The 18,071-nt window shown below is 48.2% G+C and overlaps 1 protein-coding gene across 1 annotated transcript in view; it reads left to right on the forward strand.

The window, feature by feature from the left end:
- The first annotated feature begins 4,779 nt into the window (after positions 1–4,779).
- TIMELESS (timeless circadian regulator) overlaps positions 4,780–18,071 on the forward strand; it is a 419,423-nt gene continuing 406,131 nt past the window's right edge. Inside the window, exon 1 of the mRNA XM_063952567.1 lies at positions 4,780–4,947. The gene's annotated coding sequence lies outside the window, so the exon portion shown is untranslated. The remainder of the gene's footprint in view (positions 4,948–18,071) is intronic.

Below are 18,071 nucleotides of genomic sequence, written 5' to 3' on the forward strand. Positions count from 1 at the left end.
ATGCACCCGGGTACTTTGGCAATTTTTTCCCTAAAATTAGTTTGGTAAGAGGGGCATAGAGGGGAGGAGCCAGCACAGTGTCAGGCTCCAGTGGACCCGATCTATACCCCATGGTACTAAAGTACAGAACCCCAGTATCCACTAGGACTTTAGAGAAATATAGCCTGTGCAGCTTAGTTCTGACTTTGGAATGAGGCTTGTGGGAGGTGTCTAGTGCAGGATCCCCGCACACTGTATGGATGTGCAGGGCTGCTGACTGACAGGTTAGCCTGTCAAGCAGCTATAGAGTGAGGCAGGACATCGGCATCCATACATCATACTTACCTACCCTCCCGGAATAGCCATGAGGCTCCCAAAAATCAGTAGGCAAGCCTCTCGCATCCAGCTTGCAACCCCGCAGCCCCCCATTGTCCCCTGCTCACCACCAATGCTGTCCGCTGTCAGAGGGAAAGTGGGATGGATGATTCGCACTGAATCGTGTCATTGTGGCCCTGCCCCCCGCATTACAATGTCGGTAATGGAAGCATACGCGTCTCCATGCCCCTGTACGGCCCCCTTTCCGTAGCAACGCCCTCTATTGAGCCGACCTGGCTGCTCCCTCCCGTAGGGAGCAGCCAGAAAGTCAGCATGTATGCCATACATACAATGTGCCAGGATGCTGACGCTCTCTACCTGACTTGACAGGCTGAGATATCAGTCAACAGCGAAGAGAGGACCAGGGACGGGTGGGAGTGAGTCGGGCAGAAAAAAAGGAGGCGCTGAGAAGAGGAGTTGGCAGACGGGTCAGTGATGGGAAACATTGGGATAGCAGCAGCAGCAGCACGGACGGGACAGCGGTGTTCAGCATTAGAACACTGAGTGAAATAGAATATGCTGCGTTATATAAGAAACTGTTAATAAATAATAATAAATAAATAAGTGAGGCTGGACGGGTCAGACAATGGGCTGCCTACCCGGAGTGCTATTCATACAGTGCAGCACTGTGTACTGATGGGTAGCGGCAAATTTAGAGGTCAGGCTGCCCTGTATGCAACATTATTGGCTACCAGCCATCACGTCACTGCCCCCTTCATGTTGGGGCCTCCCAACTGCCAAAGCAGCACCCACCTCACTTCCCCTCCTCCACCACAAATTACTGACCAATGGGGGGTAATTCAGACTGCATTTTTTTGTGGAGCCGTGCACACTGCGCGTGCCCACAAATAACGGCATTAGAATGGCGTTGGCGGGTGCGGTCCGGACAATGCAGGCATGTTTAGAACGTTGGGGGGGGGGGGGGGGGGGGGGTGTCGGGCCACGGTGGCTGCAACCCAGGACGCAGCGGGAAGCTCCCTGCCGCGGGTGTGGATCATTAGATCGACACTGTCTAGGTCGACAATGTTTAGGTCGACAACTATAGGTCGACAGTAACTAGGTCGACAGGGTTGTAAGGTCGACATGTGCTAAGTCGACAGGTCAAAATTTCGACATGAGTTTTTTTGGGGGGGTTTTGTGTCGTTTTCTTCATAGAGTGACCGGGAACCCCAATGAGTGCACCTTGTCCCCTCGCATGGCTCGCTTCGCTCGGCACAATTACCATTCCAATCGTAGTCTACGTGGTTCGTTAAGTATGAAAAAGTAAAAAAAACACACAAAAAACTCATGTCGACCTTTTGACCTGTTGACCTAGCACATGTCGACCTATAAACCCTGTCAACCTTCCAACCCTGTCGACCTAGTGACTGTCGACCTATATTGGTCGACCTAAACATTGTCGACCTAGACAGTGTCGATCTTCAGACCGGATCCCCCCTGCCAGAGCGCAGGAGCTGCGCAGGCAGGGAGCTACGCGCCGGGTGCAAAAGTATCGCCGCCGTGCAATGCTTTTGCACCTGTGCTGTGCGGGTAGAGGGGGGGGGGGGGGCAGAGCCAGACATGCGGGGTGGAATAGTCCTGTGCTGGGCATCCCCCCGCATGTCTGAGAAAATGATCGCAGATGTGCTAAATTTAGCAGATCTACGATCAGATCTGAATTAGGCCCAATGCCCCCTACTCCCTTTTAATTGCAAAAGAAAAAAATAAGTCATAATGACAAAAAAAAATTACCAGGGTTCGCACGCAAGTGAGCATGCTGTACTGCCCGCCCCACCCACCAACAAATCTCACCCCTATGCACGTGCCTAACTGCACTGGTGACTGCACAGACAGAAATTAGGAGATTATTATTACGGAGATTATTATAGGTAACAACACACTGCACAGGAAGAAAAGCATGTGAAGTGCCATTACCATAGCCTGCAACAATTTACACATATAGGGGGAGATGTATGAAAGTGCGCTTTGGTTTTAAATGTATACACAACCACCCCCACACCACCGTGTGTGGACTGGTGTGTATACCCCTGGGCGCTGGTTCCTACCAGAAAGATGGAGATCAAATATCAATGCGGACTGCTGCTCCTAATAAAGGATAATTGCAATCCTCACAAAAACCAAAAGAAAACACACTGACTACAGGGGTGTGACACCCTGTAGAAAATCAAGAGCGCTGTCCGCACTGATAAAGGAGACTATTTACTATACAATTAAAATATTTGACAATAACAAATTGTTAACAATTTTTATTAAAAATGAATAAAATTAATGAAGTAGTACAACCTGACTGGCCTTCAATCAGCCTATATAATGCGTACTTAATATCATGATATAGACAATTCATATACAACCATTATTATGGCTATGTGTTACTGAAATTATGAGGCTTAGAATTTGATGCAACTAAAATTCATAATGTCCACTTGTTGGAAGATGAAAAGGCTATAAATGGCGTTCCAAACACTGAGTGTGTTTGGAGGTCCTCAGTCCGTGGATGGTAACTATTCATTAAATTGCTATATGTGTGCACACATGTTCAAATTGGAACATTTAAAGAACTGAGGACCTCCAAACACACTCAGTGTTTGGAACGCCATTTATAGCCTTTTCATCTTCCAACAAGTGGACATTATGAATTTTAGTTGCATCAAATTCTAAGCCTCATAATTTCAGTAACACATAGCCATAATAATGGTTGTATATGAATTGTCTATATCATGATATTAAGTACGCATTATATAGGCTGATTGAAGGCCAGTCAGGTTGTACTACTTCATTAATTTTATTCATTTTTAATAAAAATTGTTAACAATTTGTTATTGTCAAATATTTTAATTGTATAGTAAATAGTCTCCTTTATCAGTGCGGACAGCGCTCTTGATTTTCTACAGGGTGTCACACCCCTGTAGTCAGTGTGTTTTCTTTCGCTTTGGTTTTAAACAGCCACAGCGCGCGGTAAGCCTGCTGTTTCCGGATCTCTGTAATGTAAGAATGACGTGTTTACGCCGTGTGCAGTGTCCGACCAGGGCCCCCGCCGTTTACCGCTTCCCAGCTGTTTTAAATGACAGATGAAGGACAGAGGCAATGTATGATTGCCTCTGTTGGCAGTCTTCGCCTCTTAACAGCGATGCTCCTGTTTGCCTCCCCCAGCCTGGTTATTTGTGCAAAATGTGCACTCGCTTAGTGTGTGTGTGTGTGTATATATATATATATATATGGATAGGGGGGAGTTATTGCGCCACTTGTGTTTCACAATTATTAGAAATAGGAAATAACATATAACATAAAAAGTAAAGTTTAAAATAGACACTCCCTAAAGATTCAAAAGGGTGTCAGCTGACCCCCAGACAGGGATGGTAGTTCCCTGCGATATAAGAGAATGTAAAAAAAAGGGGGGGGGGGGGGAATATAGCGACCAACGGTGTCTTTAAAAACTCACAAAGAAGGTAAAAAATATAAATACAATTTATTCACATAAAATAAAGTTTTCACATAAGGTTTTACAAATAAAGATATATTTTAATACCAGTTCTCTTGATGAAGTCTGTATGACGAAACGCGTTGGACAACCTGGCAGTGACCTTATATCCAGTTAAGTTACAATCTTCTTATCCATTTTTAACTGGTAATATACTTAGAATTGTGTAAATTGTTTTTATCCCATTTTTTAAAGAGAACTGGTATTAAGATATATCTTTATTTGTAAAACCTTATGTGAAAACTTTATTTTATGTGAATAAATTGTATTTATATTTTTTACCTTCTTTGTGAGTTTTTAAAGACACCGTTGGTCGCTATATTCCCCCCCCCCCTTTTTTTTACATATATATATATATATATATATATATATATATATAATATATATATAAAAATTATTTTTTTTTTAAACAAAACTTTATTGAATGTGGACATTATTCATACGTCCCACACAGCCTAATTGCGCATGCGCCGGGGGCTGCCAGTGGCGCAGGTTGGAAACAGGGGAGAAGTGCACAACTTCGGCGCTGATAACAGCCTAGCCGATGTGGGAGAAGCGTTATTGCGGGACAGGTGAGATAACGCCCTCCCACATTGGCAGGCACACATATCATACATTGTGGCGGGGGGTGCGGGCGTATCACCACAATAATGTAGTCATACGCCCCCAGGCACATAGGACGTTTTTCATACATCACCCCCATAAATTGGTACAGATTCGAAAAGGGGGCATGGCCACGGGAACGTTTTTCATACATCACCCCCATAAATTGGTACAGATTCGAAAAGGGGGCGTGGCCACGGGTAAACCCTTTTTCCTATACTTTCAATGGCAGTTTGGAGAGACAAAAATCGGTACAGACCATAAAAAAAAGGTACTGTACCGGTTGCCGTACTGTACCTGTCAAAAAGGTACACATGGAGGGTATGCATTACCTGCTCCCCGCCGCTAGATGCCGCTGCAGGAGGCGGTGACTGAGTACTACAGAGAGAGGCGCGCGCGGGAAAGTTTCTCAGCTCAGCAGTGCAGGAGCAGACGGGCTGTACAGTACAGTACAGTACAGTACATTACATTACATACTGAACTGAGACCAATGGGGCTGATACATGGAGTCGGTAAGTACCGGTGCTGGGTAAATGCTTGCTTTTTCACTCACACCGCCCATAAGTACAGTGTAGTGTAAGGGCTCCGGTAACGTGTGCGGGGGGAGGAGGGATGTGACAGGTTGGGGGTTATACAGAGAAACTAGCAGCGGGGTCTGCTCTGTGCAGGGTGTGGGGTCTGAGGCCGTGCTGAGTCACATTACTGCTCTGTTTCATAGCTCTCCTCCATATATTACTCCCACCTGTACTACTACTCCCATCATTCCCAGCTGCCCACTGCCAGACTTATATATAGTATAACGCTGTGTGTGTGGGAGTCGTCATATATTGTTACACTTCACTGTGCTACTACTCCCATCATTCTCAGCTGTCCATTCCTGACGTATACGGTATAACACTGTCTCTGGCTGTGTGTGAGTGCTGTTATATATATTACACCCATGTGTACTACTACTCCCATTATTCCCAGCTGCCCACTGCCAGACTTATATATAGTATAACGCTGTGTGTGTGGGAGTCGTCATATATTGTTACACTTCACTGTGCTACTACTCCCATCATTCTCAGCTGTCCATTCCTGACGTATACGGTACAGGTTGAGTATCCCATATCCAAATATTCCGAAATACGGAATATTCCGAAATACGGACTTTTTTGAGTGAGAGTGAGATAGTGAAACCTTTGTTTTTTGATGGCTCAATGTACACAAACTTTGTTTAATACACAGAATTATTAAAAATATTGTATTAAATGACCTTCAGGCTGTGTGTATAAGGTGTATATGAAACATAAATGAATTGTGTGAATGTAGACACACTTTGTTTAATGCACAAAGTTATAAAAAAATATTGGTTGAAATGACCTTCAGGCTGTGTGTATAAGGTGTATATGTAACATAAATGCATTCTGTGCTTAGATTTAGGTCCCATCACCATGATATCTGATTATGGTATGCAGTTATTCCAAAATACGGAAAAATCCCATATCCAAAATACCTCTGGTCCCAAGCATTTTGGATAAGGGAGACTCAACCTGTATAACACTGTCTCTGGCTGTGTCTGAGTGCTGTTATATATATTACACCCATGTGTACTACTACTCCCATTATTCCCAGCTGCCCACTGCCAGACTTATATATAGTATAACGTGGTGTGTGTGGGAGTCGTCATATATTGTTACACTTCACTGTGCTACTACTCCCATCATTCTCAGCTGTCCATTCCTGACGTATACGGTATAACACTGTCTCTGGCTGTGTGTGAGTGCTGTTATATATATTACACCCATGTGTACTACTACTCCCATTATACCCAGCTGCCCACTGCCAGACTTATATGGTATAACATGGTGTCTCTGGCTGTGTGTGTATGGGGCTGTTATATATTATACTTCCCTGTACTACTACTCCCATCAGTCTATGCTGCCCATTTCCAGAATTATATATGATATAATGATGTGAGTGGGAGCTGTCACATATGTTACACTTCTCAGTACTACTACTCCCATCATTCTCAGCTGCCCATTCCTGATATATATGGTATAACGCTGTGTGTGGGGGCTGTTATAATAAATTACACCCACCTGTACTACTGCTCCCATCATTCCCAGCTGCCCACTTAGACATATATGGTGTAACGTGGTGTCTCTGGCTGTGTGTGTGTGGTGGGATTTTATATATTATACTTCCCTGTACTACTACTCCCATCATTCTCAGTTGGCAATTCTCGGACTTGTATATGGTGTACTGCTGTGCCTCTGGCTGAGTGTGGTCTGTCTATAATACACCCACTTGTACTCCCATCATGCCAGCTGCCCACTCTCAGACTTGATTATGGTACAGGTTGAGTATCCCATATCCAAATATTCCGAAATACGGATTTTTTTTAGTGAGAGTGAGATAATGAAACCTTTGTTTTCTTATGGCTCAATGTACACAACTTTGTTTTAATACATAAAGTTATTAAAGATATTGTTTTACATGACCTTCAGATTAGGTGTAGTATGGCTGACTGGCGGTCTCCTGACCGCCGGTCAGCTTACCGACGCCGGGATCCCGGCAGCATACCGACGCCGGGATACCGGCGGGGAGGGGCGAGTGCAGCAAGCCCCTTGCGGGCTCGGTGGCGACCTGCGGTTGCCACGGGTTCTATTCCCACTCTATGGGTGTCGTGGACACCCAAGAGTGGAAATAGTCCCTGTTGGTCGGCATGCCGACCATCGGGATACTGAGCCGGCGGGATGGTGGAGGAGGTCATGTGACTGTCGGTCAGCAGTCCGCCGGTCACATGAATACCACCCTTCAGATTGTGTGTATAAGCTGTACATGAAACATAAATGAATAGTGTGAATGTACACACACTTTGTTTAATGCACAAAGTTAATAAAAAAATTGGCTAAAATTACCTTCAGGTTGTGTGTATAACGTGTTTATGAGACATAAATGCATTCTGTGCTTAGACTTGGGTCCCATGGCCACGATATCTCATTATGGTATGCAATTATTCCAAAATACAGAAAAATCCAATATCCAAAATACTTCTGGTCCCAAGCACTTTGGATAAAGGATACTCAACCTGTATAATGCTGTGTGTTGGTCTGTTATAATATTATATATTGCACCCACCTGTACTACTACTCCCATCATTCCCAGCAGCCCATTCCCAGACTTATATATGGTATAATGCTGTGGAGGCTATTATATATTACATTCACCTGTATTATTTATTGATAAATAGTTTCTTATATAGCGACAACTTGGGTAATAACAGATGGACATAAAGGTAAGAATCTATAGGGAAATAGGAAGGATACACAGGGATGGGCGCTATCTATAAGAAACGGTAAAAAAATATAGCATAGCGGTCCCACCAGATTGCAAAGACAGTCCTGATGAAATGTACTTAGATGTGAATGCTTCTGGAGGTTATGTGGGCGGCTCCGCAATTTGATAGGCTTGCCTGAAGAGGTGAGTTTTCAGGGAACACTTGAAAGTTTGGAGGCTGGAGGAGAGTTATTGTGCTTGGGAGGGCATTACATAGGGTGGGTGCTGCCCATAGAAATTCCTGTAATTGTGAATGGGAGCGAGTAATCCCTGTGGGTGAGAGACGCATATCTTGTGCAGAGCGGAGGGGTCGAGTTGGGAGATTTTTTGAGATAAGCAAAGAGATATGTCGGTGCAGTTTGGTTAATAGCTTTATATGTGCGTAGAAGTATTTTATATTGACTACAGTTAGCGAATGGAGGGACTGACAGAGCGGATCAACAGACGATGAACGTCTTGCTAGAAAGATCAGCTTCGCAGCTGCATTCAAAATGGATTGTAGTGGTGAGCCTTTTTTTTCGGGAAGACCAGTCAGGAGACTATTGCAATAATCAATGCGGGAGATAATGTGAGCATGGATTAGAGTTTTCTCTTACATCCTAGAGGATACTGGGGTCCATTTAGTACCATGGGGTATAGACAAGTCCACTAGGAGCCATTCGCACTTTAAGAATTTGATAGTGTGGGCTGGCTTCTCACTCTATACCCCTCCTACCAGACTCGGTTTATAAAATGTGCCTGGAGGAGCCGGTCATGCTAAAGGAAGCTCCTGAAGAGTTTTCTGCATTTAATTTCTATGTTTGTTATTTTCAGGCAGGGCTGGTTGGCACCAGCCTACCTGCTTCGTGGGACTTAGGGGAGGGAACGTCCCAACCTCTTGAAGAGTTAATGGTCCCGTTCCCCACTGACAGGACACTGCGCTCCTGAGGGAACTATTTGCAAGCCCCACCATGGCGAGCGTATATTCCCGCAGCACGCCGCCACCCCTAACAGAGCCAGAAGAGTGGTGAGTACTTAGCCGGCGTCCCGGCTAGCGGGGTGCCGGCCATTATGGCGGCATGAGGGTACGGAGACGCACGACTTCTAAACGGGGCGGAATGCATCTCTGGACACAGTACACAACTGCATACCCGTACACTGTACACAGTACCCATACTGGCACAACAGCCTTAAAACGGTTTTCTCCATTTTAAGCACCAGATTCCTCAGCCAGTATAAATAAAAGCTGGAAGACCGTGTGCCATTGAAGGTGCGGGGCTTCACTATGAGAGGATCCAGCAGCTCACCAGCGCCATTTTCCCTCTGCAGTGGACACAGACGCTGACAGGACAGGGACGCGCAGCTCCTCCAGTGTGACTCCAGATTACCGCAGCGGTACCAGGGGGTTATAGCAGGGTGGGAGCGTCTCTTAGTGTACTAAGTCCCATATCCGGGTACTTAGTCTGCAAACCGGCTAAGCTTGGCATTAGCGGTAAGGGTGCGGTGGGGGCTGGCTCCAAACAACTCTGTCTCCCTGAAGGGCTGTTTGTGGGTTAATTGTGCTTAACCTTTCCTGTGTGTGTTTGCTGTCACATTTACATTATGTCAGGCAAACAGTGTGTTTCTTGTACCGTAGAGTGTTCTTCTTCACCAGGGGGCTCACTACTGGGTACTCAGGGTTCACAGGCTAGCTGGGCTAAAATTGAGACTACACTCAAATCACTGTACACAGCTGCTGTGGTGGCCCAAAGACCCACTATTGCATGTGCATGGATCACTAAAGCCGTTGCTAAATGGTCAGGTAACCTAATTGAGGGGTTAGATTCCTTATCTAGGGGGGATGTTGTTTTACTCCTGCAGCATACACAGGAGTCTGCGAACTTTATGGGGGAAGCCATAAAGGAAATAGGCGTGCTTAACGCACGCACCACCGCTATGGTAGTGTTGGCACGCAGGGGCTGGTGGCTACGCCAGTGGACTGCTGATGCGGATTCCAGGAAAGGCATGGAAGGCCTATCATTCACAGGAGAGGCCTTGTTATCTCCACAGCTACTGCGGGTAAGTCTACGTATCCTCCTTCTGCAGCCCCCCCAACCAAGAAGACTTATTCAGCTTCTAAGTTAAGGTGTGTACACACGGTGAGATAAATCTGTAAGATTTTGACAATATATTCAAAATCTATTGAAAAGTTAGTGCATATCTCAAGGTGTTAGGCAACTTGCGATACAGATTCGATCCCGATGCACGCTCCCGTGGGGTTGGTATCGTAAGGCTAGATGGACTGTGCAGGCAAGTCAATCTTTACTATCTAGTACAAAGTATAGTCAAAATTGGCACTTAGTCAAAATCGTACATACACAGATAGTCGCTGCGCAAGAGGTAAACCAGCAACAGCAGGTACTCAGGAACAGAGCTCAGGCTCTGCTTCCTCAAAAACTTCAGCATGACGGTGGATCGCAATGCCTGGGGGGCTGTCAGGTGGGAGCACGCCTACAATTCTTCAGTCAAATCTGGTCAAATTCGTGCCAGGATCCCTGGGTCATAAATCCTATTTCCATGGGCAGCAGACTGGAATTCCAAGAGCTCCCACCTCACAGATTCTTCAAATCAGGCTTGCCAGTTCCACAAGAGGCAAATATAACTTTACAACATGCCATCCAAAAACTGGTACAGACTCACGTCATTGTTCCAGTTCCACCTCATCAGCTAAACAAAGGGTACTATTCCAACTTGTTTGTAGTACCGAAACCGGACGGTTCGGTAAGACCAATTTTGAACCTCAAGTCATTGAACCCGTACTTATGAGTGTTCAAATTCAAGATGGAGTCTCTGAGAGCGGTGATCTCAAGTCTGGAGGAGGGGGAATGCCTAGTGTCTCTGGATATCAAGGATGTGTACCTTCACATCCGATCTGGCCGCCTCATCAGGCTTATCTACGGTTTGCACTGCAGGACTGTCACTACCAGTTACATGCCCTGCCATTTGGCCTCTCCATGGCACCAAGGGTGTTCACCAAAATGATGGCAGAGATGATGCTTCTACTCCGCAAACAGGGAGTGAACATAATTCTGTACCTGGACGATCTCCTGATAAAAGCACCGTCCAGGGAAAGGTTGCTGGACAGCATTGCTCTCTCAAAAAACTTCTCCAGGATCATGGGTGGATTCTGAACCTTCCGAAATCTCACCTAGAGCCAAAACGGAGGCTCCCATTCCTGGGAATGATACTGGATACGGAGTCGCAGAAGGTGTTCATCCCGTTGGAAAAGGCATTGGTAATCCAATCAATGGTTCGGGATGTCCTGAAGCCAACCCGGATATCGGTGCATCTATGCATTCGCCTTCTGGGGAAAATGGTGGCCTATTACTAGGCTATTCAATACGGAAGGTTTCACGCAAGACCCTTCCAGCTCGATCTGTTGGACAAATTGTCCAGATCACAGCTTCACATGCACTAGAGGATCCGTCTGTTGCCAAAAGCCAGGATCTCCCTTCTGTGGTGGTTACAGACTTCTCACTTCGTCGAGTGTCGGAGGTTCGGAATTCAGAACTGGATTCTGCTAACCACAGACGCAAGCCTCAGAGGTTAGGGTGCAGTTTCAAGGAAGATGGTACAGTCAGGAAGTCGTCCTTCCTATCAACATTCTGGAACTTAGGGCCATATACAACGCCCTTCTGCAGGTCTCACATCTTCAAGATTTGTCCATTCAGGTCCAGTTGGACAATGTGAAGGCAGTAACGTACATAAACCGACAGTGCGGAACGAAAAGCAGAGCAGCAATGTCAGGTGTCAAGAATTCTCATCTGGGCAAAGAAAAACGCTGTGGCGTTGTCAGCGGTCTTCATTTCGGGAGTAGACAACTGGGAAGCAGTCTTCCTCAGCAGACACGACCTGCACCCTGGGGAGTGGGACCTTCACCCGGAAGTGTTCAGGTGCTTGACAAGTCGATGGGGTTATCCACAGATCGACATGATGGCCTCTCGTCTCAACAAGAAGCTCAGGCGGTATTGTTCCAGGTCGAGAGACCCACAGGCAGCGGTAGATGCCCTGACGACTCCATGGGTTTATCTGATGGTGTACGTGTTTCCCCCACTTCCTCTGATCCCAAGAACTCTAAAGAGAATAAATAGGGAAAAGATTCAAGCAATTCTAATTGCTCCGGACTGGCCAAGAAGGGCCTGGTAACGCGGACCTTCTGGAGATGCTCCTCGAAGATCCGTGGCCTCTACCTCTTCGCGAGGATCTTCTGAATCAGGACCCGTACTGTCCAGCATGCTTATTCCACGGCAAGTTTGCTATGTCCAAAATCTGTACAGGTCCACTCTACTAGGTCGTTGGGTTCTTCCTGGGCGGCTTCCTGGGGTGTCTCGGCTTTACAGCTCTGCCGAGCAGCTACTTGGTCAGGTTCGAACAAGTTTGCTAAGTTCTACAAGTTCGATACTTTGGCCTCTGAGGACCTTTAGTTTGGTCAATCAGTTCTCCAGGAACCTCAGCACTCTCCCACCCGGTTTGGGAGCTTTGGTACATCCCCATGGTACTAAATGGACCCCAGTATCCTCTAGGACAGTGATGGCTAATCTTGACAATCCAGCTGTTGTTTAACTACATATCGCAGCATGCCCTGCTACAGTTTTGTTATTTGTCCATGCTAAAACTGATGCAGGGCATGCTGGGATGTGTAGTTCAACAACAGCTGGAGTGTCAAGGTTAGCCATCACTGCTCTAGGACATAGGTCTGCAAACTCGGTCCTCATTACCCCACACAGTGCATGTTTTGTAGGTAAACCAGCAGGTGCACAGGTGTATTAATTACTCAGACACATTTTAAAAGGTCCGCAGGTGGAGTTAATTATTTCACTTGTGATTCTGTGAGGAGACCTGAAAAACATGCACTTTGTGGGGTAATGAGGACCGAGTTTGCAGACCTATGCTCTAGGACGTAAGAGAAAATAGGATCCTTTTCTCGTAGCCCGTAAAGTATGCTGGGCGCCCGCCCAGTGCTTCGTTCGTCCTGCACTGTTACTTGGTTAAGTAATGTTGGTTCAGCCGTTGCTGTTCCTGTTTCAAGTTTGGTTAGCTTGGCTTTCCTGTTGTGTGTGCTGGTCCGGAATCTTAATCCTTATCTATCCTTCTCAAGTATGTTCGTCTCCTCGGGCACAGTTTCCTTGACTGAGTCTGGTAGGAGGGGCATAGAGGGAGGAGCCAGCCCACACTAAAGTGCCCATGGTTCCTAGTGGACCCATCTATACCCCATGGTACTAAATGGACCCCAGTATCCTCTACGGACTACGAGAAAAGGATTTACAGGATCCTATTTTTGCTGTGTCTCGTGTAAGATAAGGTCGTAATTTGGATTTTTTTTTTAGATGTATGTAACATGATTTTGAGACAGATTGAATGTGTGGAACAAAGAACAGTTCAGAGTCAAGGATGACCTAGGTAGTGAGGGGTAGGGTAGATTGTTGAGCTGTGAACAGTTATGGTGATATGAGGTTGGTAACTACTCTTGGCTGGCGGGAATATAATTCTGTTTTGGAAATATTGAGTGAGGTGGCGAGAGGTCATCAAAGATGAAATGGTAGAAAGGCATTCAGAGACACAGATCAAAACTGATTGTGACAACTCTAGGGAGGATAGATAGTTTTGAGTATCATCATAGAACAAATGATACTGAAACCCGAAAGAGCTGATAAGTTTGCCAAAAGATGTGGTATAGATAGAGAAAAGCAGAGAGCCTAAGACTGAGCCTTGTGGTACTCTAACTGATAAAGGTTGCGAAGAGGAGGTGTAATCAGAGAAACAAACACTGAAAGAGCAATTAGATAGGTAGTATGAGAACCAAGAAGGGGTTGTATCCTGAAGGGGATTAGTATCGGGTACCGGTGGTTAGGAGACCGACGGGCGGAATCCCGTCAGCGAGCGCAGTGTGTCCCCTCGCGGACTTGTTGCGCTATCCACGCATCGGGCACGGTGGCGACCAATATTCTCGGGTGGTGGCGTGGACCACCACCCAAGGATGAATTCCGGGTTTGTGTCTGTATTCTGAATGCCGGCATTTCACCGGGTGTCGGGATTCCAGCAGCTGTATCCTGACCACTGGGATCCCGACAGCCGGGATGTTAAGACGCATACCTCCTGAAGACCTAGGGAATGTAGTGTTTGTATGAGTTACTACTCCCGTCATTCCCAGCTGGCCATTCCAGACTTAAATATGGCATACTGCTGTGTCTCTTGCTGAGTGTGGGGGCTGTTATATAACACCCACCTATACTAGTACTCCCATCATTCCAGCTGGCCACTCACAGACATTTATGGTATAACACTATCTCATGCTGAGTGTATGGGGCTGTTGTATACTATAAAGGAGGGTCATTCCATGTCAGTTCAACAAGGCGTGTCCACCACCCATCTCCGATTTTTATGAAAATGTTTTAGTTGAGAGGATGTAAAAACAAAACTTTCTGCCAAATATCTTGACTGACTGATAATTCGTTTATTGAATAATGAATTTTCAATTTATTAAATTTGCTAATTGCGGCTTTATCCAGTTTATTTGAAGTATCACGGGTGTTTGTTAAGGAATCACCATGAAATTTGCACCCCTAAGGTAACTCTTCCTCCTGAAACCAAAAATCCAAATCAAATCACTTTATCTAGTGTTCATTCTAGGATTTTTTTAGGGCAGGGTGCTGATCACGGGGAGGGCACATTTTTCAGTTAGAAGGGCAAAATTAGGTACATACTAAAATGCTTGGTCCTCCCATTCCCACATGCTAAAGAATGGACAGTGCAAAAATTTAGGGGCGTTGTTTTTCGTGGGGAAGGGGCATGGCCACATAATAGTGGCACTTCCCATTACACCACACAGTAGTGCAGCTAATACACACTGCACCGGGTAGAACCTCCTATACACACTGCGACAGGTAGAGCACGTTATACATATTGCGCCAGGTACAGCACGTTATACACTTTGCACCAGGTACAGCACGTTATACACTTTGCACCAGGTACAGCACGTTATACACTTTGCACCAGGTACAGCACGTTATACACTTTGCACCAGGTACAGCACGTTATACACTTTGCACCAGGTACAGCACGTTCTACACATTGCACCAGGTAGAGCACGTTATACACATTGCGCCAGGTAGAGCACGTTATACACATTGCGCCAGGCAGAGCACGTTATACACATTGCGCCAGGCAGAGCACGTTATACACATTGCGCCAGGCAGAGCACGTTATACACATTGCGCCAGGCAGAGCACGTTATACACATTGCGCCAGGCAGAGCACGTTATACACATTGCGCCAGGCAGAGCACGTTATACACATTGCGCCAGGCAGAGCACGTTATACACCTTGCGCCAGGCAGAGCACGTTATACACCTTGCGCCAGGCAGAGCACGTTATACACCTTGCGCCAGGCAGAGCACGTTATACACCTTGCGCCAGGCAGAGCACGTTATACACCTTGCGCCAGGCAGAGCACGTTATACACCTTGCGCCAGGCAGAGCACGTTATACACCTTGCGCCAGGCAGAGCACGTTATACACCTTGCGCCAGGCAGAGCACGTTATACACCTTGCGCCAGGCAGAGCACGTTATACACATTGCGCCAGGCAGAGCGCGTTATACACATTGCGCCAGGCAGAGCACGTTATACACATTGCGCCAGGCAGAGCGCGTTATACACATTGCGCCAGGCAGAGCGCGTTATACACATTGCGCCAGGCAGAGCGCGTTATACACATTGCGCCAGGCAGAGCGCGTTATACACATTGCGCCAGGCAGAGCGCGTTATACACCTTGCGCCAGGCAGAGCGCGTTATACACATTGCGCCAGGCAGAGCGCGTTATACACATTGCGCCAGGCAGAGCGCGTTATACACATTGCGCCAGGCAGAGCGCGTTATACACATTGCGCCAGGCAGAGCGCGTTATACACATTGCGCCAGGCAGAGCGCGTTATACACATTGCGCCAGGCAGAGCGCGTTATACACATTGCGCCAGGCAGAGCGCGTTATACACATTGCGCCAGGCAGAGCGCGTTATACACATTGCGCCAGGCAGAGCGCGTTATACACATTGCGCCAGGCAGAGCGCGTTATACACATTGCGCCAGGCAGAGCGCGTTATACACATTGCGCCAGGCAGAGCGCGTTATACACATTGCGCCAGGCAGAGCGCGTTATACACATTGCGCCAGGCAGAGCGCGTTATACACATTGCGCCAGGCAGAGCGCGTTATACACATTGCGCCAGGCAGAGCGCGTTATACACATTGCGCCAGGCAGAGCGCGTTATACACATTGCGCCAGGCAGAGCGCGTTATACACATTGCGCCAGGCAGAGCGCGTTATACACATTGCGCCAGGCAGAGCGCGTTATACACATTGCGCCAGGCAGAGCGCGTTATACACATTGCGCCAGGCAGAGCGCGTTATACACATTGCGCCAGGCAGAGCGCGTTATACACATTGCGCCAGGCAGAGCGCGTTATACACATTGCGCCAGGCAGAGCGCGTTATACACATTGCGCCAGGCAGAGCGCGTTATACACATTGCGCCAGGCAGAGCGCGTTATACACATTGCGCCAGGCAGAGCGCGTTATACACATTGCGCCAGGCAGAGCGCGTTATACACATTGCGCCAGGCAGAGCGCGTTATACACATTGCGCCAGGCAGAGCGCGTTATACACATTGCGCCAGGCAGAGCGCGTTATACACATTGCGCCAGGCAGAGCGCGTTATACACATTGCGCCAGGCAGAGCGCGTTATACACATTGCGCCAGGCAGAGCGCGTTATACACATTGCGCCAGGCAGAGCGCGTTATACACATTGCGCCAGGCAGAGCGCGTTATACACATTGCGCCAGGCAGAGCGCGTTATACACATTGCGCCAGGCAGAGCGCGTTATACACATTGCGCCAGGCCGAGCGCGTTATACACATTGCGCCAGGCCGAGCGCGTTATACACATTGCGCCAGGCCGAGCGCGTTATACACATTGCGCCAGGCCGAGCGCGTTATACACATTGCGCCAGGCCGAGCGCGTTATACACATGGCGCCAGGCCGAGCGCGTTATACACATGGCGCCAGGCCGAGCGCGTTATACACATGGCGCCAGGCCGAGCGCGTTATACACATTGCGCCAGGCCGAGCGCGTTATACACATGGCGCCAGGCCGAGCGCGTTATACACATGGCGCCAGGCCGAGCGCGTTATACACATGGCGCCAGGCCGAGCGCGTTATACACATGGCGCCAGGCCGAGCGCGTTATACACATGGCGCCAGGCCGAGCGCGTTATACACATGGCGCCAGGCAGAGCGCGTTATACACATGGCGCCAGGCAGAGCGCGTTATACATATTGCGCCAGGCAGAGCGCGTTCTACACACTGCGCCCGGTAGAGCGCGTTCTACACACTGCGCCCGGTAGAGCGCGTTATACACAATGCACCCGGTAGAGCACACTGCACCAGGTGAGAGCACTGAGGCACACTGCACCAGGTGAGAGCACTGAGGCACACTGCACCAGGTGAGGTCACTGAGGCACACTGCACCAGGTGAGAGCACTGAGGCACACTGCACCAGGTGAGAGCACTGAGGCACACTGCACCAGGTGAGAGCACTGAGGCACACTGCACCAGGTGAGAGCACTGAGGCACACTGCACCAGGTGAGAGCACTGAGGCACACTGCACCAGGTGAGAGCACTGAGGCACACTGCACCAGGTGAGAGCACTGAGGCACACTGCACCAGGTGAGAGCACTGAGGCACACTGCACCAGGTAAGAGCACTGAGGCACATTGCAGTAACCACCTTGTCCCCCCCCAGGGCCGTAGCGGACACCTCAAAGCAAGAGCGACAGCGCGGCCACCGCCTCAGACGGCACCGCGGGAAGCCCCAGTCACAAAGCCCAGCTTTACCTACAAGATCATGGAGGACACCGATCCCTGCAAATCGCCAGCACCCCCCAGAAACGCTGTGGCAACCCATCCATCACCCGCACTCGGCACTAGCCTTCACTAACCTGCCGCAAGCAGCCAGGCGCCAAAGAGGAAGGGAAATTGTCTCCACCTCCTCTTTACATCATTCAGCCCGGGACCAGCATCAGGCAAACATACAAAAATCCCCCTTAGGGATTGGCCTAATGAGGAGCGCGTCACCCGGTCTTTGCAATCACTGGGGACAGTGTGCTTAATGTGTCCGGCGGCGTGGTGGGGTCCGGCGGGCAGCAAAGTGCGGGGCGGGAGGGCGCACGCAAACGGGCAGGGCGGCATTTAGGTGTCTAAAAAAGGGGCAGGGCGCAGCGCCCTGTGAAAGAC

This window comes from Pseudophryne corroboree, chromosome 2, assembly GCF_028390025.1.
Source record: "Pseudophryne corroboree isolate aPseCor3 chromosome 2, aPseCor3.hap2, whole genome shotgun sequence".
Classification (NCBI taxonomy): Eukaryota; Metazoa; Chordata; class Amphibia; order Anura; family Myobatrachidae; genus Pseudophryne; species Pseudophryne corroboree.